Source organism: Eumetopias jubatus, unplaced genomic scaffold, assembly GCF_037043125.1.
Source record: "Eumetopias jubatus isolate StellerSeaLion01/CBP00866 unplaced genomic scaffold, mEumJub1_p1.0 scaffold_4, whole genome shotgun sequence".
In the NCBI taxonomy this organism is placed as follows: domain Eukaryota; kingdom Metazoa; phylum Chordata; class Mammalia; order Carnivora; family Otariidae; genus Eumetopias; species Eumetopias jubatus.
Genome location: NW_028274810.1, coordinates 79305507 through 79328270, shown reverse-complemented (window position 1 = coordinate 79328270; position 22764 = coordinate 79305507). Strand labels below are relative to the sequence as shown.

At 43.2% G+C, this 22764-nt stretch overlaps 1 protein-coding gene across 2 annotated transcripts in view; it reads left to right on the top strand.

The window, feature by feature from the left end:
- The first annotated feature begins 3570 nt into the window (after positions 1-3570).
- THRAP3 (thyroid hormone receptor associated protein 3) overlaps positions 3571-22764 on the top strand; it is a 74530-nt gene continuing 55336 nt past the window's right edge. Inside the window, exon 1 of one of the 2 annotated variants that reach the window (XM_028113590.2) lies at positions 3571-3668. The gene's annotated coding sequence lies outside the window, so the exon portion shown is untranslated. Of the gene's footprint in view, positions 3669-4084; positions 4638-22764 lie in introns of those variants that run through there. The other variant, XM_028113591.2, reaches the window with a different exon arrangement.

Below are 22764 nucleotides of genomic sequence, written 5' to 3'. Positions count from 1 at the left end.
CCTGCCAAGGAGGGAGCCCGATGCGGGACTCGATCCTGGGACTCCAGGATCATGATCCGAGCTGAAAGCAGTCGCCTAACCAACTGAGCCACCCAGGAGCCCTAGACGTAAAAATTTTTAATAAGATTTCATTTTTATTTGAGACAGAGACAGAGAAAGGGCACACAGTGGGGGTGGGGTGGGGGTGGGGCAAAGGGAGAGGGAGAAGCAGACTCCCCACTGAGCAGGGAGTCCAACTTGGGACTCTATCCCAGGACCCTGAGATCATGACCTGAGCCGAAGGCGGATGCTTAACCTACTGAGCCACCCAGGCTTCCTTAAAATTTTTTTTTAAATTAAGAATCTTTATGTCCAACATGGGACTTGAACTCACAACCTTGAGCCCAGGGGTCACATGCTCTTTCAACTGAGCCAGCAAGTCACCCCAGCAATAAATTTCTTTTTTTTTTTTTAAGATTTTTTAAATTTATTTATTCCTGAGAGACAGAGAGAGAGAGAGAGAGAGGCAGAGGGAGAAGCAGGCTTCCCGCTGAGCAGGGAGCCCGATGTGGGACTTGATCCCAGGACCCCGGGATCATGACCTGAGCCGAAGGCAGACGCTTAACCATCTGAGCCACCCAGGTGCCCCCACCAATAAATTTCTTAATGTTGTCTCTCCAGTTAGAGGTAAGCTCTGTGAAGGCACAGACCACATTTGTTTTGCTTACCATTTTCCTCCGGAGCTTCTAGCACAAGGCCCGGCCCATAGTAAACGCTCAATAAATGAACATAGTGATAAGATTTTCTTTCTTTCTTTTTTTTTTTTTAAGATTTCATTCATTTATTCGACAGAGAGAGAGAAAGCAAGAGCAGGAACACAAGCGGGGGAGTGGGAGAGGGAGAACGCTTCCCGCTGAGCAGGCAGCCCGATGTGGGACTCCATCCCAGGACCCTGGGATCATGACCTGAGCCAAAGGCAAGATGCTTAATGACTGAGCCACCCAGGCGCCTGTGATAAGATTTTCTTTTCTTTTCTTTTTTTTGATATTTAAAAGTCTTAATATTTTATTAGAATATACTTCCAAACTTCTTTCCCCTCCATATCTAAACACAAACTTTAATTAAAAAAATATACATAAATCAGTAGAATACCATATTACAAATGCCCAGAAATGCAGAATAAAGACCAAGAACTGCTTGGAAATATTTCTAACACTTTTTGGGATTACATTCATAATCTAATAAAGATTATGAAGTAGCACAATCATTATTGGGGCCAACAATTCAAAATATTTGCCTTATCAAAGCTAGCACCAAGAAAGTATTATGCACATAAACTTGAGAACCAGATCATCTTTACTTCAGAAAAGCACAGTCCTACGGAGTCCTGCTCTCTAGTGTAGCTAGTAAAAGGGTCAATCTGTCTCACTGAGGCATACATCTGTCAGAGCCATTAAAGTCTCGTGATAAGATTTTCTTGAGAGGAGCCTAAAGCTTAGTGGAGAATACAGACATATCAACAATTAACTATGCAATTAGGTAATGTTGTATTACCTAATACGGAGAGAAAAAGAGTTCAGATTTCAGCAGGATTAGGTTGAGATACCAGTGGAAAATCAGGGTACGGGAACTCCTAACCATCTGGAACAATCTGAGTTGATGTCAAGATGTTATTAACGGAGTAAAATGCACAGAAGAGATGGAGAAACTACCTGAGTATGCCAGGTCGCTCAAGAAGCGAGGTCACTCAGGGAGAGAGGTCACTCAGGGAGAAAGACTGAATGAAAAGAGAGGGAGGAAGCTGGAACTGTGGGGTAGGTTTTGGGCCAAACAAGGGGTGGAGGTGGATGGGAGAGAGGTAAGAGATCCAGCATAGAGTATTTCAGAAACCAGGAGGAGTGACTATTTTTGTATCCCTCTAGTTTACTATTGTGTTCCAAGTATTTTGCACTGGGCATGGCATATAGCCCTCAGAAAAGCTGTGAATTAAAAATTAGGTTGAGGGGCACCTGCGTGGATCAGTTGGTTAAGCCTCACACTCTTGATCTCAGCTCAGGTCTTGATCTCAGGGTCATGAGTTCAAGCCCCAGGTTGTGGAGCCTACTAAAAGAAAGAAAGAAAGAAAGGAAAGAAAGGAAAGAAAGAAAAAGAAAGAAAGGAAGGAAGGAAGGAAGGAAGGAAGGAAGGAAGAAAGAAAGAAAGAAAGAAAGAAAGAAAGAAAGAAAGAAAGAAAGAAAGAAAGAAAGAAAGAAAGAAAGAAAGAAAGAAAGAAAAAGAAAGGAAGAAAGGAAGAAAGAAAATTAAATTGATTCAGAACCTTACAAGAAGCACGGCAGGGCATGCAGGGAAGTGCTCAAAGAAGGAAGAAAGAGTAAGTAGCTTGGAAGGAATGCCACGAGTTCAGTAAGGGTGAGGGCTGTGGCATGATCTGAGACTTGAGTTGAGCCTGCTGAGCTTTTCTTGCAGGAAGCGCAGATTTCTTCAATATTTATTCGTATTTACTTTTACTTTGCCCTGGGGATGCAGAAATCCACCCAAACCTATCTCTGTTCTCAAAGAGCTCGCAGTCTGGTGGGGAAGACAAACAGAGGTTCTGAAAATTACAGAATAGGGTGCAAAGGTACGGTGGGAGTAGACATGGGGGGAGCTAGTAAACTTGGAAGGCTTCATAGAAGAGGTGACATTTGAGCTCAGTCTTAAAGGTTGGAGTTCATTAGGGCAGTAATTCCAGCGGAAACTAGCTTGTGCAAAACCCTGATGAATGCAGTGGTCCTCGAACTTGTAGTTGCACGAGAATCACTGGGGAATTGTTTATAATGCAGATTCCAAGCCTATACTTCCCGGGAAACTTCTGGCTTAATAGGTGAGTGGCATCCATTTTAACAAGCTTCACAGGACTACACTTTCAGAAAATCTCTTTCTGTGCTCCCATGGTCATGGGCGGGGGAGGAGGCGGTGGCGGGAGATGAGGTGGGTCAGAGCTTGACCCATCGGGCTCCTGGGTCTCCGAAAGAGGTCACGCTATCACAATAAAAACAACTCCATTTTGAGTTGCGCTTTCAGAGTACAAGCCGCTTTCATGTGCTTTACTTTGTCGGACTCTCGCAACAACTCTACGGGATAGAAATTACGAGTGTCATACCATAGGGGAGGAAACCGAGACTCACAGAGGGGAGACGTTTTGCTCAAGGTCACAAAGCGAGAGGTGGCAGGGCAGAGACTGAAAGCCAGGAGCCCCGATTCCCAGCTCACAGATTTTGCGACAACGGAGGAAGGCCGCCAGTGGGTGGGGCTCAGGCCCTCCCTTCAGGCTGGTTCCAAAATGGTGGGGGTAGTGGCGTCAGCAACGCCCCCGCCCCTTCCGTCCACCTCCCTCCTTCTTCCCCAGGCCACCCAGGCGGGGGGAGGGGATGGAACGGAGCAACCCACGTGACTGCCGACAATCCGGCGCGTGACGCGAAGCGGCGGGCCCAACGCTCGCCTTGCCTTGTGGGAAACGTAGTTCAGCCGACCATTAAGTTGGCAAAGAGAGACGGGGCTAGCACTACATTTCCCAGGAGTCAGCGGGGCGACGCCGCCGCTGCCGCCGTCCGAGAGCGGGGACGCGGGGCGCGCTGTCGGGCGGGGGCGAGGTTCGGGCCGGTTGTGCCGTTGCGAGGCTGCAGCTGCGATCGCTGCGGTGGGCCCAGGTGAGTGAAGGCCTTTGATGGGGATGAGAGCAGTTCCACCAGCTCCAGTCGTTTTGTCTTTTATCTTTCCTCCGCGGCGGCTGGGTCAGGGTCTCCGGCAGGCCGGGCGCTGAGCCGCTCCCCCGCGCCTACCCCTAGGCCTCCTCTGAGCGGGCTCAGCTCTCTCCGGCTCCTCCCCTTCCCCGCCCTTCAGGGCTTCCCCTCGCTCAGGCCTAGCTCCCGACGCTCTGGGCCGCCTTTTCTCTCGAGCAGCTCCTACCCTTTTCTCCCCCTCCTTGCGAGCTTCGAGGAAGAGGCCTCCACCTCTTCCATTTCTCTCTTTAGTCGTAGGAACCGCATTATTTGGATTTCTCTTTTTCCCGGAACTCTTTGAGTGCTAACCCCCCCCCCCCGGCTCCATTGGCCTGGTTCTGTCTTCTCCTAGGGCGCATGTGGCTGGCACTCAGTAAATGTTAGTCCTTCTTTTCTGCCTTGCGGCCAGAGGAGGCATAGTCCAAATTTATCTGCTCCGGGAACATTTGTGCGCCCACTTTTATTTCAGTCTCTTGGGTTGGAGGTGAGGCCGACTTGCATTCCAGTGGTAATCGGTGTGTGTTCTGCTTGTAGGAGGCAATTTTCTTTGCCTCCTTTAGCACTTTAGCAACTTTTATCAGCTTTTCTCATTGCCTTTGTAAATCTTAGGGGTGGAGCATGGCGGCAGAAGCTGGCGAGTAGCGCTGGTGCCCAGAAGTTCGAAGCCATCAGGGGTAGTAGCGTGTATATGGGGAGGTTGTTAATTGGATTGAAGGAGAAGGCTCAGAGTGTGGTAGAGCCTGGCGGGCGAGAGCCAGTGAAGCTTCTGGTGGCAGCATAACAGATGGATCCTGCAGCCAGCTTGCCTGGGTTCAAATTTTGGCTCCGTTAGCTTTTGATTTTAAGTCAAGGGGCTTCGCTTCCAGGTACCTCGGTTTCCTTATCTGCAAAATAGCGGTAAGTAACAATGGCTACTTTATAGAGTGATTGTGAAGATTAAATGAGATTAAATTGAAAACCGCTTAGCTCATTACCTGACATGTATTAAACTACATCATTATCATCATCGTTTATGGGATTTCCAGATGGTGGGCTCAGAGTGGAAAGGCAGGTATCACACCAGCATTTTCCTTCTTTTCAGATGGCCCTCCCTTTTTTTGTTTGTGGAAATATTGTCTGTTCGGTTATCTGGACAGCTTGATGTGTGTGATCATTAAGTAGAAGCCTGTTAAAGAGTCAGCAACGGTTCCTGCCATGAACCAACTTGTGGAGCAAATCGGGCTTAGTTTGCTCTTTGCTGGGAATTACGTTTTGTGAACTAGTGCACACACTTTAGCAATACCAAAAACAAGATTATTCCGCAGCCACTTAGGCTTGATTGTATCTTGTAAAAGGTGAATTGAAGTTTTCAGAAGAAGTTGTTTAACTAAAAATCTTTTATGTCTAATACAGGCTTTTTGCTTTGTTCTTTAACCCTTTTGGCACCAGTGGCAGGTCTCCGGTTTTGGAGACTGACATTTTTAGTCTGCAGATGTTTAAGTCCCATTTTAGTGGTGGGGCTGATAGTACTAATAGTAGCCAACAGTAGTTCTTTAGCATATTTCATTACCATTAACACCGCGTACAGGCACTTTTTGAATTTGGTTTAGCCAGTGAAATTATGGGTTACAAAGAGAGTGTCCTGTTTTGTCCTGAGAAATTAGGAGGAGGAAGCTTGGAATATTGCTGAGATTAGCGCCGAGGTGGGGAGAGATGAGGCTGACGGAGAGAGAGCCGAAGACCTATGACTATTATTTCGATTGGATGGTCTCAACCACTAAGAATCTTAAGGTGCTAGTCTGTTTCTCTTGGGCACGATGACATCCTGAATTGAAGGCAGCGTGGTTAACGCTGTTCTCTCAAATACTAGATTTTGATGGATTGCTTCACGTACTCATTCTGTAAACATCTAAGATTGAGTCAGTTCAGTATTTGGCTGATTGATTCAACAAATAGTGCCTGAGAACGTACCATCTACTGGCTCCTATGCTAGGCTGTGGGAGTACGGGGGTGGTGAGAGCAGAGATCTCGCTTTTGGAGAACTTCCAGTAGAGTAGGGGAAGACACAACAGGTAAGCCAATAAATGACAAATTGAGAAAAGTGATGTAGATATATCAAGTAGGGACTGTAGTAGACACTAACAAGGGAGACCTCAGGGTGGTCAGAGAAGTTCTTTCGGGCGAGAGTGAGGAGACAGTTTTGTAGGAGGGAGGATTCCGTGTGGAGGGAACGGCAAGTGCCAAAACTTGAAGTTGGGGAGAATTTAGTGTGCTTTCAGCACTGAAAAGAGGCCCGAAGTAGCTGACACAGTGAGGAGAGAGGTTACAGAACAGATGGACAGGTAAGGTTGTTTGGGGAAGTCGTTGAAGCCTTCCGGTTGATACTTTAAAATCAGTTTTGCAGAGGTATGGAAGGTGGGGGGCGGGGGATATCATTATATCGTTTAAGAGGCTGCTGTACTGGGCCAGGCTGGACATGGTAGTTACCTGAAGTAGGGGGATGGAATGGAGATGTATTGGTGGGAAGCAGGAGGGGGTTGGAGATAATGTAGGTTTAATATTCTTTGGAGCAGGCCATTCTTAATCTTTGGTCCATGGACTGTGGGGAGCCCAGGAACTATAAAATTTTTGTGAGGGAGTGCTTTTTCTCAAAGGTTTGATACCTTCTATCTTACTCATTCGTCTCAAAATTTAAGAATGCTGCTCTAGAGCTTGGAATGCAGGTTTATAACCCATAAAAAAGTAGTTGCCCAGAGCTTATCAGGAGAGTTGAGTCATGGGTACCCTTCTAAAAGATTGCTTTCCTTCGTCCTTTTTATTTTTAAGTAATCTCTACACCCCACGTGGGGCTCAAACTCAGAACCCCAAAATCAAGAGTTGCCCCGAGAACTGAGCCAGCCAGGCACCCCATTTCTTAGTCTTTCATGGGAACTTTTTTAAAGATCAAGGTTAAATGCTGTGCCATAGATCATCTTTTAGTTTCTTTTTTTTTTTTTTTTTTTAAGATTTTATTTATTTATTTGACAGAGAGATAGAGAGCACAAGTAGGCAGAGTGGCAGGCAGAGGGAGAGGGAGAAGCAGGCTCTCTGCTGAGCAGGGAGCCGGACATGGGGCTCGATCCCAGGACCCTGGGATCATGACCTGAGCCGAAGGCAGCCGCTTAACCGACTGAGTCACCCAGGCGCCCCTCATCTTTTAGTTTCTTTTTGTCTGCAAGTTATGGGCTGATGCACATACTGAGGAAGCTGAACATTAGTGAGCTCAGTTTCATGAAAATCCATTTCTTGCTCTTTTTTTTAAGATTTTATTTATTTGACAGAGAGAGGGAACACAAGCGGGGGAGTGGAAGAGGGAGAAGTAGGCTTCCCACTGAGCAGGGAGCCCCATGTGGGGCTCTGTTCCAGCACCCAGGGATCATGACCTGAGCTGAAGGCAGACGCATAACGACTGAGCCACCCAGGCGCCCCAAAAATCCATTTCCTAATGTTTTCTTTCACTGGAAGAAACAGTTCCTATTTTAAGTGGTACAAATGGAGCACTTTAGGGTATGAAGAGCAAGATCATTTTCTTGCTTTCCTTCAGCAGTTAGGGGTTTCAGATGTATATTCATTTTTTTTTTTAAAGATTTTATTTATTTGAGAGAGAGAATGAGAGGTAGAGAGCACGAGAGGGAAGAGGGTCAGAGGGAGAAGCAGACTCCCTGCTGAGCAGGGAGCCCGATGCGGGACTCGATCCCAGGACTCCAGGATCATGACCTGAGCCGAAGGCAGTCGCTTAACCAACTGAGCCACCCAGGTGCCCTGTATATTCATATTTTTTGAGTATATTTTTACATGATGGTGTGTTATTGGATGTGTGGGGTGTACTTTGTACACCAGAGTTAGAGCTGTACCACTGAAAAAACCCATGTATTTTTGTTTTTATGGCAGAGGTTGGAAACTGAAGGCTTATGGACTGAATCCAATCTCCAGATGTGTTTTGATTGGCTCACATAGTCTTATAAATTTGAATTCGTTGTCAACATAAAAAAACAAGGAGATTTTATGTAAAAACTTGGATTCAGGCTGCTTTTGAAAAATCAGTTCTGGCAGCCATGGATTTGTGTTTCTGCTTCATAGCAGCCATCTTTTGTAGTTGGTCATGTCTTCTCTAGTTGGAGACCTCGCTACAGCCTGACATGTATCCCTGACGTGGTGTGAAGTGTCACTTGATATTATTTTACACCTTATATTACATGTCTGTTTGTGGGCCCTTTAATTTGGTCTCCCTGTTCTAGATCTATGATACAGGTCTCTAATGCCTCCACTTAAGTCTTTTTTCTGTCTTAATGTTCTATCACCATTAAAAATTGTTTTATGTCTTGTTGCCTTATTTTTTGCAGGCCAATGAGGGAGAGAAGTCCAAAACATTGAATTATTTTGTTTCCAAACTCAAGAAACCCAAGGGCTTTTAGAAAGTTTAAAGGCATTGACCTGACCCCAGTCCATGCTGGCATGGGTGCAGTGTCCTCGTTTTTGTTCTGCCTGATTTGCTTTTTAGCATCTAGAATATCGTTAACTGCAGAGCTGGGCTTGTTTCAGAACATAGAACGCCAAGCAAAGAGAAATTGCTGAATGTTTAATTAGAAGACTTTTTGCTCTTGTCTTTAGGCCTAAAGATCAAAATTGTGTTTTTGTGTGTGTGTGTGTGTGTTTAATATGCCTTTTTTTTTTGAGGAATAATAACTCAAAATTTTTTTTAAAGATTTTATTTGAGAGAGAGGTAGATAACTAGAGAGAGCAGCAGGCAGAGGGGGAGGGAGAAGCAGACTCCCGCTGAGCAAGGAGTTCGACGCGGGGCCCTATCCCAGGACCATGGGATCATGACCCGAATGGAAGGCAGATGCTGAACCACCTGAGCCACCCAGGTGCCCCAATAACTCAGTTTTTTCCTTCTATTTTGATAATAAGGGCAGGATAAATAAAGAATTGCTAGAGGACATCAGAGAGGTGAGACTGCTTTCTTAAAGTTACCCAGATTTCTTCACTCTAGGGCTCCATTACATCAGGGCTTCCCAGAAGATGGTCACAGTGTGTCTAAAGGATGTGTCCTGCAGTCTTGACTAATAGCTTTGGCTATCAGACTATGGGCTATCAGAAAAAAAAACTTTAAAAATGGAGGAGATTGGGGCACCTGGGTGGCTCAGTCGTTAAGTGTCTGCCTTCAGCTCAGGTCATGATCTCAGGGTCCTGGAATCGAGCCCCGCGTTGGGCTCCCTGCTTGGCGGGAAGGCTCCTCTCTTTCCCACTTGCCCTGCTTGTGTTCCTGCTCCTACTATCTCTCTCTGTCAAGCAAATAAATAAAATCTTTAAAAAAATAAATAAAAATTAAAAAAAAATGGAGGAGATTGAGGAGGTTGGTCAGATGCCAGAGTGGGTTGCCCACTAGAAAAAATTGGGTAAATTTTTTAAGATAAATTCTTGTTTCAGATATAATGAAGTGATGCTTTGTGTAGTCTTTTTTTTTAAGATTTTATTTGAGAGAGAGAGAGCAAGAGAGCATGAGTGGAGGGAGGGGTGGAGGGAGAGGGAGAAACAGACTCCCTGCTGAGCAGGGAGCCCAACATGGGGCTTGATCCTAGGACCCTGGGATCATGACCTGAGCTGAAGGAGACGCCCAACCGACTGAGCCACCCGCACGCATCCCTTGAACAACGCGTTTCTTGACACCCTATCTATAGGTATTCCTCTCATCAACCCCCCCCCGCACATTATTACTGTGGGACATTATTTTTTTTGTTTTTTAAGATTTTATTTATTTGAGAGAGAGAGTGCTCCCAGAGGGAGGGGGACAAGCAGACTCCGTGCTGAATGTGGAGCCCGACGTGGGGCTCAACCTCACGCAGGACCCTGAGATCATGACCCGAGCCGAAATCAAGAGTTGGAGCTCAACTGACTGAGCCACCCAGGGGCCCCTGTGGGACATTATTTTAATCCACTGCGTCTTCACCTCTTTAGAGAGTAAAGCAGGGATTTGTTTGAATCACTACTGAGTCCCCACACCTTCTATGTTCTTTGTCACATAGAAGGGGCTTAGTAAATACTGAAAGGGTGAATTAATACGGTAAGAGATATGCTGAATGGTTGGCTGTCTCTGGAAGTGCTCCCGCTATTAAGTCCTGATTTACTCATATTCTGTTAAGCTACCAGTTGAAAATGATTTGTATGGTGGTATGTGAGGAGATTGCAGAGGGGCAGGAAGGTACTTTCTGGAGTGATAGAAATATTCCATATATATATTTTAAAGTTCAACACGGGGCTTAAACTCAATGACCCTGAGATCAAGACCTGAGGTGAGATCAAGAGTCGGATGCTTAATCGACTGAGCCACCCAGGTTCCCCTGAAATATTCCATATTTTGGTTGGAGTAGTGTTTCACAGTATATTTTGTCAAAACTGACCAAACTGTTCTTACAATGTGTACATCTTTTGTAAGTGAATCATGAAGTTGATTTATGAAAATTTGTCAAAAGCCATTCTCTAAAGACTTACACTGTAAAACTAAGATAACTATAAGTAGGTTGTGATGATAAATGTTTTTCTTGAATTCTTACTAAGTTTAGCCAAGTATGGATTGGACAGGAGATTTTAAAATACCATTTGGAGTGAGGAGGGTGCCTCGGGATCTGTTGAGGGAAGAGACTGAGCTGGCAGGACTCTGAGCAGCCCACTCCCATTTCAGTCAGAGCAGTTCTACAGTGATAATTTTTTACTTAGGGGTTCTGCTTAACATTTCATTTTTATTTATTTAAAGATTTTTCTTTAGAAAAATGTATGTATTTCATGGCACAAGCAGGGGGAGCGGCAGGCAGCACGGCAGGCAGCGGGAGAAGCAGGCTCCCTGCCAAGCAAGAAACCTGATACGGGCCTTGATCCTAGGACCCGGGGATCATGACCTGAGCCGAAGGCAGATGCTTAACTGACCGAGCCACTTAGGCGTCCCATATTTTTTTTTTTGAGATGATTTATTTGAGAGGGGCGCATAGGTGGCTCAGTCAGTTAAGCGTCTGCCTTCGGCTCAGGTCATGATCCCAGGGTCCTGGGATCAAGCCCCGTGCTCAGTGGGGAGCCTGCTTCTCCCTCTGCCTGCCGCTCCCCCTGCTTGTGTTCTCTCTCTCTGACAAAAATAAAATCTTTTTTGGGGCGCCTGGGTGGCTCAGTCGTTAAGCGTCTGCCTTTGGCTCAGGTCATGATCCCAGGGTGCTGGGATTGAGCCCTGCATCGGGCTCCCTGCTCGGCGGGAGGCCTCCTTCTCCCTCTCCCACTCCCCCTGCTTGTGTTCCCTCTCTCACTGTGTCTCTCTCTGTCAAATAAATAAAAATCTTTAAAAATAAATAAAATCTTTTTTTTTCTTAAGTATTTTTTTAAAGATTTGTTTGTTTATTTGGGGGGGGGGAGGACAGGAGGAGAGGAAGAGAGTCTCAAGCAGACTCTGTGCTGAGCACAGAGCCCAATGTGGGGCTTGATCTTATAACCCTGAGATCACGACCCGAGCTGAAACGAACAGATGCTTAACCGAGTGAGCCACCCAGGCGCCCCAAAAATAAAATCTTTAAAAAGTAATCTCTCCACCCAGTGTGGGCCTCAAACTAACGACCGCAAGATCAAGGGTCAGATGCTCTACTGACAGCCAGCCAGGTGCCCTTTTTTAAGATTTTATTTGTTAGAGAGAGAGAGCACAAGCAGGGGGAGCGGCAGGCAGAGGGAGAAACAGGCTCTCTGCTGAGCAAGAGCCCAATGCACAGCTTGATCCCAGGACCCTGGCCTGAGCTAAAGGCAGACACCCAGCAAACTGAGCCACCCAGGTGTCCTGAATATCTCTTGTTTTAGAGAAGGAAGCTTAATGACATTTTTTTTTTTTTAAGATTTATTTGAGCGAGAGAGTGCGAGCCCGCATGAGCAGGGATGGAGGGAAGGGGGAGAGAGAGGAATCTTCAGTAGACTCCCCACTGAGCATGGAGCCTGAGGTGGGACTCATCTCGTGACCCTGAGATCATGACCTGAGCTGAAATCAAGAGTCAGAGGCTTAACCAACTGAGCCACCCAGGCACTCCTGAAGTTTTTTTGAATGAAAAAAACAAACATTTTTTTTTAAAGATTTATTTATTTGAAAGAGAGAGCACATGAGGGGGAGGGTCAGAGGGAGAAGCTGAGCAGGGAGCCCAATGCAGGACTGGATCCCGGGACTCCAGGATCATGACCTGAGCCAAAGGCAGTCACTTAACCAACCGAGCCACCCAGGCGCCCCTAATGAAAAAATTTTTAATATGGTTCATCCAAAGTGCCAGCTTCCTGATAAAACCTGATACCCACTGATTATTAATGAGTTGTGTATTTGCATACATGAACCATGAATGTAAGTGAAAGATAACGCTGGGTTTCAAAGTTGTCAACTGAGTTACTGCTGTGGCTATTTGGAAATTAAGATTTTATGTGCTAGTCAAAAGTATACATAAACTGTAACGTTATGTACAGTATGTTATTCCAGCTAGAATTTTGACCATGCCCTTCTTTTTTTTTTTTTTAAAGATTTTATTTACTTATTTGAGAGAGAGAGAGAATGAGAGAGAGCACGAGAGGGAAGAGGGTCAGAGGGAGAAGCAGACTCCCTGCTGAGCAGGGAGCCCGATATGGGACTCGATCCCGGGACTCCAGGATCATGACCTGAGCCGAAGGCAGTCGCTTAACCGACTGAGCCACCCAGGCGCCCCCTTGACCATGCCCTTCTCAGTTCATCTTACTCTGGTAACTAATCTGAGACCTGCCAACAAGAAATAGAGGGTACTTTCTGAGGAGAGGGTCTTTAGTTTCCTTGTTGGGTATTAAATATCACAGCAAAGCTATAGGGATACAGGCTTTGTCTTCTAGATTATTCATTCTCCTTCCTTTATTCCCTTTAATGAATAAGAAACTCATATATAAATCCTGGATACACTTTTTTTTTTTTAATTTTATTCATTTGACAGAGATAAGCAGGGGGAGCGGCAGGGAGAGGGAGAGGGAGAAGCAGGAGAGCAGGGAGTCCAACGCGGGACTCAGTCCCAGGACCCTGGGATCATGACCTGAGCTGAAGGCATATGCTCAACTGACTGAGCCACCCGGGCGCCCCTGGATACACTTTTTGATGCTTGTCTCCTATCATAAAGAATTATGTGTCCAAACTTAGCTTTTCCTGTAGTAACTCTTGAGTAATCTAGTTTCCTTTTGAAAGTATTACCTTTTCCTGTTGAAAATTTACATTTTTGGGCGCTTGGGTGGTTCAGTCAGTTAAGTGTCCCACTTCTGATTTCGGCTCAGGTCATGATCTTGCAGTCGTGGGATCCAGCCCTGTGTTGGGCTCCCCATGCGCTGAGCGTGGAGCCTGCTTGGGGTTCTCTCTCTCTCCCTCTGCCTCTCCCCCCTGCTCATGCGTGCTCTCACACATGCACAAGCTCTCTCTCTCTAAAAAACAAACCAAAAACTTCTTGGGGCGTCTGGCTGGTTCAGTCGTTGGAGCATGCAGCTCTTATATCTCGGGGTTGTAAGTTTGAGCCCCACATTGGGTGTGGAGATTACTTAAAAAAAACAAAATAAAAAAAAAAAAACCCACAACCTTTTCTTGACTAACATTTCTTGTTATGTTATATAATATTAATGTAATTTTTTTTTTTTTCTCACTGAGCAGTCAGCACCTGAACTGGATCTAATATGGAGTTAGGCAAAATCCTAGGGATTTAGCCTGATCTCTGCTTTCCATCGTACAGATATTTGTGTATCAAGTTAGTTTTTTGAAGATGATTCTGGAAACAGAATTAACTTTAAGGATTTGATTTATTGTTTGGTGATTATGTAAACACATTGCTTGGGGAAAGAGCCTCTCCCTTCCAACTTTCTGGGTTTTTTTCCCCCAAAATGCCCTTTTAGAATACAGTGTGCTATGTGGTTTACACACATCAGTTCATTCAGTTCTTAAGATAGACTATAAGATTAGTGTATCTACTTTTGAGATATGAGAAAATATTATTAAGATTATACATCTTGCTCAAGCCTGCACAGAAGTGGAGTCAGGATGCTAACCCAGGTCAGTCTTTTGTTTGCAAGGCTCTTGCTCTTTACCACTCTGCCTGTATTCAACAGATACCTTCATGTGCTTATCCTTTGGTGTAGAATTGTTTCTTTGATTTGACCCTAGGAGCATTGCTTTATAAATCCTATTTCAGTAAATCTCAATGTGTTTGACCAAGAAGTTTGTGAGGTCCGTGGGAATGCTAGTCCTCTTCTGTCTCTATCCTAGAGAATCTTTTTCCCTAGGAGACTGGGAAAGGGAATCCTAAAGGCAGCACAACCACAACGTTCAGCATCGTGTAAACCTTTTTTTCATGCTTTAAAAAACATGCCATACAAAGACATCCAAAAATACAATAATAATACAAGTAGTACCCATATATTTAGGAGATTAATTTACGAAATAAAACTCTACTACCACAGTTGAATTTTCTAGGATTGTTCTCCCCTTCTCCCAACCATTTCTTTTTTTGGTGTTTTAAGATATGGGTTTTCCTAGACTTCTCTCTCTTTTTTTTTTTTAAATATTGTATTTGTCTATTTGACAGAGACACAGCAAGAGAGGGGACACAAGCAGGGGGAGTGGGAGAAGGAGAAGCAGTCTTCCCGTGGAGCAGGGAGCCTGATGTGGGGCTCAATCCCAGGACCCTGGGACCATGACCTGAGCCAAAGGCAGACTCCCAACGACTGAGCCACCCAGGCACCCATTTTCTAGACTTCTCTTAAGTGTGTATGCTTTCCTAAACAAAATTTGGTATTGTTTTTGTGTGGTTTTACGCTTTGCATATGTTTAATACTGATTTATTTTGGTAGCTTTCTACTCAAGCTTGTGTTTGGGATTCATTTATGGTATATGTGTTCTTCATTTTCACTGTTGTACAGTATCCACTGTATGAACATATCACTTACCTGTTTTTCTATTGGTGCTCAGAGAGTGCCACCAAAAATATTTTTTTTAAGATTTTATTTATTTATTTATTTATTGAGAGAGAGAGTGAGCATGAGAGGGGGGAGAGTCAGAGGGAGAAGCAGACTCCCCGCTGAGCAGGGAGCCCAGTGTGGGACTCAATCCCAGGACTCTGGGATTGTGACCTGAGCTGAAGGCGGAAGGCTTCACTGAGTGAGCCACCCAGGTGCCCCACTTTTTTTTTTTTTTGAAGATTGATTTTTTTGAGAGAGTGCGTGTGCGCCCTCATGTGGGGGAGGGGCTGAGAGAGAGAGAATCTAAGCATACTCCCAGGTGAATGCAGAGCCCCCCAAGTGGGGCGCGATCTTAGGACCCACCTGAGATCATGACCTGAGCTGAAACCAAGAATTGGACGCTTAACCAACTGAGCCACCCAGGTGCTCTCAGAAATATTCTTGTATATATTTTCTTTTGACTTGGGAGAGTTTCTAGGGTTTATGCCTAAAAGTGTAATTGCTGGGTCATAGGATGTACATCTCTCTCTCTGTCTCTCTCTTTTTTTTTTTAAGTAGGCTCTACTCCCAGTGTGGGGCTTGATCAAGAGTCTCATGCTCTACTGATTCTGATCAAAAGTCTCATGCTTTACTGACTCAGCTAGCCAGGTGCCCCAGGATGTGCATATTTTTAACTTTATTAGGATACTAGCAACAGTTATTTTCCTGAGAGATTATACCAGTTTATATTCCATTACAAACATTTCTGTTGCTACAAATCTTAATGACACGATATTGTTAGACTTTAAAATTTTTGTCATTTTGGGGGCACCTGGGTGGCTTCGTTGGTTAGGCGTCTGCCTTCGGCTCAGGTAGTGATCCCAGGGTCCTGGGATCGAGCCCCGCATCGGGCTCCCTGCTTAGTGGGAAGCCTGCTTCTTCCTCTCCCACTCCCCCTGCTTGTGTTCCCTCTCTCACTGTCTCTCTCTGTCTCTGTCAAATAAATAAATAAAATCTTTAAAAAAAAATAAAATTTTTGTCATTCTTTTTTTTTTCAAAGATTTTATTTATTCATTTGAGACAGATACAGAGAGAGAGAGAGAGAGCATGAGCAGGGGAGAGGCAGAAGGAGAGGGAGAAGCAGGATCCCAGCCGAGCCAGGAGCCAGACATGGGGTTCGATCCCAGGACCCTGGGATCATGACCCAAGCCGAAGGTAGACACTTAACCATCTGAGCCACCCAGGCACCCCAATTTTTGTCATTCTTATGAGTACGAAATATTTTATTGTAGTTTTAGAATGGCGTTTCTCTGATAGTGAAGATTAAATCTTCTCATGTGTGTATTAGCTGTATAGGTTTCCTCTTTCTTGAATTGCCTGTTCATCCCCTTACCCCACTTTATTTGTAGCATTTATCATTTGACATACAATATGTTGTTACTTGTTTCTATATGTTGCCTCACCATGAGGTCAGAGACTTTTTCCCTTTGTTATTGTGTATCTGTAGTGCTTAGGACAGTGCCTGGCATATGGTAGGTGTTCAGTAAGTATTTAATGAGGTGATTTTTTTTTTTACCTAAACAATTGAATTTTTTAGTATTTTTATTTGTAGAAGTTTATATATAGTCTAGAGTCTGGATTTTAATCCTTTGATTATATGTTTTATGAATATGTTCTAGTATGTGAGTCCGTTTTGATTTTCTTTTTTTTTTAATTTAAATTCAGTTAGCCAACATATAGTACATCATTAGTTTCAGATGTAGTGTTTAAGAATCTATCAGTTGCTTATAATCCTTTTTTTTTTAAAGATTTTATTTATTTATTTGAGAGAGAGAGAATGAGAGACAGCACGAGAGGGAAGAGGGTCAGAGGGAGAAGCAGACTCCCTACTGAGCAGGGAGCCCGATGCGGGACTCGATCCCGGGACTCCAGGATCATGACCTGAGCCGAAGGCAGTCGCTTAACCAACTGAGCCACCCAGGCACCCTGCTTATAATCCTTTTGATTTTCTTTTTTTAAAAAAGATTTTATTTATTTATTTGACAGAGAGAACATAAGCTCAAGCAGGGGGAGCAGTAGGCAGAGGAACAGGGAGAAGCAGGCTCCCCGCTGAGCAAGAAGACTGATGTGGGGCTCTATCCCAGGACCCTGGGATCATGACCTGAGCTGAAGGCACATGCTTATCTGACTGAGCCACCCAGGCACTGCTCGTTTTGATTTTCTAAAACAGACATTTATCAATCTCTACCTTTATGGTTTATAATTAGAATATTTTGTTTGTAATCCTTTTTCTTAAATTCATTTAGATTCCTATATTTTCTTCTTTTTTATAAAAATGTTTTTTAGTGTGAGAGTGTGGAGGGGGTGCAGAGGGAGAAGGAGAAAGTAGACTCCCCGCAGAGCAGAGCCCGAAGAGGGGGTTGATTTTATGACCCGAGAGATCATGACCTGAGCCGAAATCAAGGGTCAGGCGCTTAACTGACTGAGCCACCCAGGCACCGCCCCCCCCCCCCGTATTTTCTTCTAAAAGTTTCAAAGCTTTTCCCATTTAATGTTTGTTCCTTTTTTAAATTTTATTTATTTATTTTCAGTCCACTTAGAGTTTATTTTGTCTGTGAGGAGAGGTAGAGATCTAATTTTACTTTTTCCACGTGATTGGTTTTAGTGTTCTTTTTTTTTTAAAGATTTTGTCTGTTGTTAAGTAATCTCTGCACCCAGTGTGGACCTTGAACTCATAACCCTGAGATCAAGGGTCACATGCTGCACTGACTGAGCCAGCCAGGCGCCCCTTGTTTTAGTATTTCTTAATATTTTGAATCTCGGGGTGCCTGGGTGGCTCAGTTGGTTAAGCGGCTGCCTTCAGCTCAGGTCATGATCCCAGGATCCTGGGATCGAGCCCCGCATTGGGCTCCCTGCTCAGTGGGAAGCCTGCTTCTCCCTCTCCCACTCCTCCTGCTTATGTTCCCTCTCTCTTGCTCTCTCTCTGTCAAATAAATAAATAAAATCTTAAAAAAAAATATTTTGAATCTCAAGTCCTGATTTGTGTTTTGGGTTGTGTATAGTGGCCTTTATACTTTTTTGCCAGGGCTTAAATCTTCTTAACTTTATGCACGAGAGATTGGAAAAATATTAATGTAATCTAAAACCACATTTCCAAGAAATAAAAAGCAGGATTGCTAAATTAGGGATGGCATGAGTCATAAATCTTTTAGGGGAAAAACTCCATTTACAAGAATCAATTTGACATGGGCGCCTGGGTGGCTCAATTGGTTAAGCATCCAACTTGATTTGGCTCAGGTCATGATGTCAGGGTTGTGAGATCCAGCCGTGTCACACGTTGGGCTCCCCACTCAGCAGGGAGTCTCCTTGAGATTCTCCCTCTCCTTCTGCCCCTCCCCTGCGTGCTCTCTCTCAAATCTTTTTAAAAAATCAGTTTGACAGATGATGTAATTCTCTTAGTAATTATACCACTTTTTATAGCAGCCTGTTTTCCTAGTTAAACTTAAGAATAATAGGACTGATTCTGGTGAGCTGTTACATTACCTATAAATGCTTTGGAATGAGATGCATTTTGTGAGGAACCTTCTGCTTAAGGGAATGGCTCAGTGGCCTTGGGAATTGGTATTTTGCGGGAAGAGAAGGCTTGAGCTTCCCTAAATGATGTTTATAAATTGCTTTTGGGTTAATATTGGCTACAAATTTATTTTCTAGAATTAGAACCAGAGAATATGGACATTTTGGGATAGATTTCCAAAATTGTTGGTAAGATTCTTTCTAATAGTAAGTTTAGTTGAAAATAAGTTTAGTTGAAAATAAGTTTAGTTGAAAATTTGGCAGTATTCTTAGTAGTAGTTACTTTCATGTCAAACCTAGTAATTCCTCCTGATTTGTAATTTAAAAAAGGAAAAACAAAGAAGAAAAAAATCTCCAAAGGTGATTGTTTTAATGGATTTTCAGCATATGATAGATCTTCTTGTTTATGATATTCTGTCATGAAATTTGGTCTCTTTTCTGTTGCTTATTTACAAATGAAAGCAAATGTGATTCATCTAAAGGTTGTTGTCTTTGCCTAATGCTCTGGTTTAAATGGGTTGTTAATTACTATTTTGGATGAAATTTTTTTAATAAAGCTAAGCAGTTGCAGAAGATAGACTGTGAATGTACCATCTTCTTTTCCAACTCTAAAATAGTTTTTTGTTTACTGAAATTTCGTTTCAAATAGGCCTTTAGTGAATTCGATTTCTTTTTCTTTTTTTTTTTTTTTTTTTTAAGATTTATTTATTTGAGAGAGAGAGCGTGAGAGGGGGGAGGAGGGTCAGAGGGAGAAGCAGACTCCCCGCCGAGCAGGGAGCCCGATGTGGGACTCAATCCCGGGACTCCAGGATCATGACCTGAGCCGAAGGCAGTCGCTTAACCAACTGAGCCACCCAGGTGCGCCGAATTAGATTTATTCTTATTCAGCATCCCCTGTGGCTTCCAGTAGAGCATATTTTAGGATGATTTAGGAATGTTTAAGACTGATTTCATAAAGCATATTAAAGAAATTTTTTCTTAGATAGCAAGTAAAATGGAAGAAAAGTGAGGAATCAGAGCCAATTGGATGAAGTTTGTGGCTTAAGGTTCTTTAACAGGTAATGATTAGCATGATGACATGAAAGAATTGGGACACTGATGGCCAAGGGCCGTTAGGTTCTAGTTTTAGGTCACCTTCTTAGGTAAAACCCTTCCTTTTTCTGGGCTCAGTTTCCCTTCTGTAAACCTAGAGTTACGCTAGATAACGATTTCTAGGTGTGTTTCCAGTTCTTACTGCTCTGTGACTCCTCTAATTCTAGTCCTCTTTGTCCAAAACGGATAGCCTCCTGGGTAGTGTTTTTGCCAGTAGATTAGAGTGGATTGTGGATCTCTTAATCACAAGGCTCTCTGCTTTTTGAGTAAAGCCAGCTGTAGACTGCCTTGAGGCTGACACACCCTATACAGGCTCTGATGGTAGCAAATTTTCTCTTTATTCTAGCACTTCAAGTCACAATTATTTTTTCAGATGACTATTTCAGTCAGATTTAGAAATAGACCCATAAACATTATAAGTGTGGGCTGGTTGGACGTTTAACCAGGTTCTCAGCATAATGTTATCAGAATAATGATAATACATACTGAGCAGAGATAAACTCCTGTGTTGTATTATAAGCACCTGAAAGAATACAGTTTGATTCATGTTTGTGCTTTCCATGGTACCCAGTGAAGGAAATTAAGAATGATTTTTTTAAAATCGTTATTTTTATTTTTTTTTAAGATTTATTTGAGAGAGAATGAAAGCGAGCGAGCACGAGGCGGGGAGCGTCAAAGGGAGAAGCACACTCCCCGCTGAGCAGGGAGCCTGATGTGGGACTGGATCCTGGGACTCCAGGATCCCAGGATCATGACCTGAGCTGAAGGCAGTCGCTTAACCAACTGAGCCACCCAGGCGCCCTAAAATTGTTATTTTTAAGTAATCTATACACCCATTGTGGAGCTTGAACTCACAACCCCGAGATCAAGAGTTGTATGCTCCACCAACTGAGCCAACTAGGCGCTCCAAGAATTATTTATTACTGCTATTTGAGTGCTTGCTATATTATTAGGAACTGTACTAAAATTTAGATGTTTTCCTCATTTAAATATTATAGCAGCTTATGAGGTAGTGTTACTCCTCTAATTTATAGATCAGGAAACTTAGGCTTAAAAGGGAATGTTTTAAACTAATTTTTATGTGACTCCAGAGCCTGTAATTTTTCTTTTCTTTTTTTTTTTTTTAAAGATTTTATTTATTTTGAGAGAGAGCATGAGAGACAGAGAGCATGAGAGGGAAGAGGGTCAGAGGGAGCAGCAGACGCCCCGCCGAGCAGGGAGCCCGATGTGGGACTTGATCCCGGGACTCCAGGATCATGACCTGAGCCGAAGGCAGTCGCTTAACCAACTGAGCCACCCAGGTGCCCCCAGAGCCTGTAATTTTTCTTGCCTCGGTATGCTGCCTAGCAAAGACGTTATTCAGAGTGTGCTCAGTGAGTGTTAACTGGGTGAAATACTTGTAAACTGTTTAAAAAAAGTTTACATTGTTTTCATCTTTGCGACAGTATTTTTAGAGGAGGGGGATTAGCTGGTCTTGACAGGCCAACTGAATGTCTTAATAGGACATCCTCAAGGCACGTTAACATGTGCTTGGGGGTTGTGTTCCAAAATTAAAAATTAAATAAGGGAAGGAGACTGGAAGTTGGGGACAAGGAGGGTAGAAATTAGGAAGAACTCTTTTCATTGTCACTCTTGTACCGTTTGACATTTTTAGTATGTGTGTGCTTCTAAAAAGAAAACTAGATAAGAAGAATTAAACACTGCTCAGGCAGATAAAAGCTTAGTTAATATTTCAAGTTCCATGATTCTGTGCATGTTTTTCTCTTTTTTAAACCTGTACATATGCCACAAACGTGGATGAACCTTGAAGACCTTATGCTAGGTGACATAAACTCTACGTAAACGAAAATCTTGTAGTCCACTTACCATGAGATACCTAGAGCCGTCACATTCATAGGGTAGAGTGGTGGTTGTGGGTGGGGGTACACGTTTTAGTTTGGGAAGATGGAAAAGTTCTGGACATGGCTGGTGGTGATGGTTGTGTAACAGTGTGAATGTACTTAATGCTACTGAACCTAATGATACACTCAAAAATGGTTAAAATGGTCAATTTTGTTTATTTTTCCATAGTAAAAAAATATATAGCTGATACCCATTTGTCATTCAACAGACATGTACCTAGACACTGGGGATACAAAAAGGAATTTGATTTGGTACTTGCCCTGATATAGCCATTTAATCTAGTAATATTACTCTAAGATTACACTATTAGTGATTTTCAAGGAAATAGAGGTTTAAGTTTTTAGGAAATTGTAGCTCGTAAAAGTTTTGCAACGTGATAAAAAGATGATAAATTCTGGGAAAGTAAACGATTTCCTGGCAGTCTTACCTGCTGGTTGATCCAGAGGATTCAGATGAGAATGTTATTTTGTCCCAAGGTACTTGTGCATAGCCTGAAAGCATGATTTTAGAAATTACCAGTCTGGGTAGAAACTGTCAGGTGCATGGATGGCATATTGATCCCTCCCTCTCTCTCGTAAATTGAGAACCTGGGCACAGAATAGTGGTGTCATTTAAGCGTCAGACTCATTCAGCCTGGAATCAAGTTTAGGCTTGGGTTTGTTGCCAGAGTGTACAGCTTCTTTAAGAGGTTCTCAAGCTGTATGAGTGTCTTACATTCTGAGTCTACCATAAAGACAAATTCTGAATTCTAAGGAGAAAGATAGTAATTGTTTAATGACCATGTGATTACCCATACTAGCTGGTGGAAGTCTTGTCTTTTAACTCTCTGATTTTGACATTGGCCTGATTAATAATATTTATTGAGTGCTAAATATGGGCTAGTAAGTATTGTTTCAGGTACTTCACATATTCAATTTTAATAACAGCTCTGTGTAGTGGGAATCAGTTTTACAGATGAGACAGTGGGATTTAATAAAGTAACTTATCACAGGTTTCAAAACTAGTTGGTGGTGCTGGGAATGAAAGGTAGTTTACCTTTAGAGCGTGTGTTGTTTCGTACTACTTATTGGGCCGGTGCTTTGGAAATTGTTTTGGGATGATTGATTACTAATTTTGTCTTATTGTAATTTGTTGGATTAAAAAGTGACAGTTTCTACCATTTGAGACCCCTACAGTTTTGAGAATTACTGCTCATTAAGGGTTTATTATTATATGGCCATTTGGGCTAAATGCCTTTGTTAATAAGCAAATGGTGTAGAACCAGAGTTGGCAGACTTTTTCTTTATAGGTCCAGATAATACTTTAGGCTTTAGGGTCAAGAGGCAAAACTGAGGATATTATATAGGTACTTAAATAACAAAAAAGAAAACGTATTAAAAATTTTTTTTTATTTTTATCTTTTTAAGTAATCTCTACACCCAGCGTGGGGCTTGAACTCGCTACCCTGAGATTAAGAGTCACATGCTCTACTGATTGAGTCAGCCAGGCGGCCCAA